Here is a 2,500-nt window from a genome sequence, read left to right as displayed (position 1 = left end):
CATTTGCAGCAGGAATGCATGTGCAGTCAAAAAAGTGAATATTTTTCACGGATAGACCCCGTGAAACGCTAGAAATTGGCGGCGATGTCTCTCTTGTGGCTCACGGGGCTGTTAGGGTGGCACAGAAATCCCTCGGAATGGGAAAACGGGTCATTTTCGTGTCGCCACATTGCATGCGAACCGCATGAAACTTCCAGAGGCATTTGCAGCAGAAATGCATGTGCAGTCAAAAAATTGAATATTTTTCACGGATAGACCCCGTGAAACGCTAGAAATTGGCGGGGATGTGTCTCTTGTGGCTCACGGGGCTGTTAGGGTGGCACAGAAATCCCTCGGAATGGGAAAAAACGGGTCATTTTCGTGTCGCCACATTGCATGCGAACCGCATGAAACTTCCAGAGGCATTTGCAGCAGGAATGCATGTGCACTCAAAAAATGTGATATTTTTCACGGAGAGACCCCGTGAAACGCTAGAAGTGGGCGGGGATGTCTCTCTTGTGGCTCACGGGGCTGTTAGGGTGGCACAGAAATCCCTCGGAATGGGAAAACGGGTCATTTTCGTGTCGCCACATTGCATACGAACCGCATGAAACTTCCAGAGGCATTTGCAGCAGGAATGCATGTGCACTCAAAAAAGTGAATATTTCTCACGGATAGACCCCGTGATACGCTAGAAATTGGCGGGGATGTCTCTCTTGTGGCTCACGGGGCTGTTAGGGTGGCACAGAAATCCCTCGGAATGGGAAAACGGGTCATTTTCGTGTCGCCACATTGCATGCGAACCGCATGCAACTTCCAGAGGCATTTGCAGCAGAAATGCATGTGCAGTCAAAAAAAAATTGATATTTTTCACGGATAGACCCCGTGAAACGCTAGAAATTGGCGGGGATGTGTCTCTTGTGGCTCACGGGGCTGTTCGGGTCGCACAGAAATCCCTGGGAATGGGAAAACGGGTCATTTTCGTGTTGCCACATTGCGTACGAACCGCATGAAACTTCCAGAGGCATTTGCAGCAGGAATGCATGTGCACTCAAAAACTTCTATATGTTTCACGGATAGACCCCGTGAAACGCTAGAAATTGGCGGGGATGTGTCTCTTGTGGCTCACGGGGCTGTTAGGGTGGCACAGAACTCCCTCGGAATGGGAAAAGGGGTCATTTTCGTGTTGCCACATTGCATAGGAACGCCATGAAACTTCCAGAGGCATTTGCAGCAGAAAGGCACGTGCACTCAAAAATTTTAATATTTTTCACGCATAGACCCCGTCAAACGCTAGAAGTTGGCGGGGATGTCTCTCTTGTGGCTCACGGGGCTGTTAGGGTCGCACAGAAATGCCTCGGAATGGGAAAACGGGTCATTTTTGTGTGGCCACATTGCATAGGAACGGCATGAAACTTCCAGAGGCATTTGCAGCAGGAATGCATGTGCACTCAAAAACGTCTATATTTTTCACGGATAGACCCCGTGAAACGCTATAAATTGGCGGGGATGTCTCTCTTGTGGCTCACGGGCGCTGTTAGTTAGGGTCGCACAGAAATCCCTCGGAATGGGAAAAGGGGTCATTTTCGTGTTGCCACATTGCGTACGAACGGCATGAAACTTCCAGAGGCATCTGCAGCAGAAATGCATGTGCACACAAAAACGTCTATATTTTTCACGGATAGACCCCGTGAAACGCTAGAAATTGGCGGGGATGTGTCTCTTGTGGCTCACGGGGCTGTTAGGGTCGCACAGAAATCCCTCGGAATGGGAAAACGGGTCATTTTCGTGTTGCCACAATTGGCATACGAACGGCATGAAACTTCCAGAGGCATTTGCAGCAGAAATGCATGTGCACTCAAAAACGTGAATATTTTTTCACGGATAGACCCCGTCAAACGCTCGAATTTGGCGGGGATGTTTCTCTTGTGGGTCACGGGGCTGTTCGGCTCGCACAGAACTCCCTTGGTCCACCTGATTCGTGCATACAGGCAGCAACTAAAACTCTGTAAACCTGCTGTGAGGACATCTAAACAGTGGACCAGTGAGGCTGTGGAAGATTTGCGGGCGTGCTTAGACTGTACTGACTGGGATATGTTCACGACTGCTACCAATAGTCTGGATGAACTCACAGAGGCTGTGTACATCAGCTTCTGTGAGGACTGCTGTATCCCAACACGTACCAGGGTGAACTTTAACAACAACAAGCCCTGGTTCTCAGCAAAGCTCAAAAGGTTGAGGTTGGAGAAGGAGGAAGCGTTTAGGAGTGGGGATAGAGACAGATTCAAGGAGTCGAAGAACAGGTTTAGCAAAGCGGTGAGAGAGGCTAAACGACTGTACTCAGAGACACTAAAACACCAGTTCTCTACTAACGACGCTGCTTCTGTCTGCCAAAGGGCTCAGGCACATCACCAACTACAAACCCAGAGCGCCCCACACCACTAACGACTCCCGCCTAGCCAACGACCTGAACGAGTTCTACCGTAGATTTGAAAGACAATTGGACTGTCCTGAACCACCC

This window comes from Petromyzon marinus, unplaced genomic scaffold, assembly GCF_048934315.1.
Source record: "Petromyzon marinus isolate PM22_M1 ecotype Great Lakes invasive population unplaced genomic scaffold, UKy_Petmar_22M1.pri1.0 PM_G_Scaffold_192, whole genome shotgun sequence".
NCBI lineage: Eukaryota > Metazoa > Chordata > Hyperoartia > Petromyzontiformes > Petromyzontidae > Petromyzon > Petromyzon marinus.
This window is presented reverse-complemented; position numbering follows the sequence as displayed.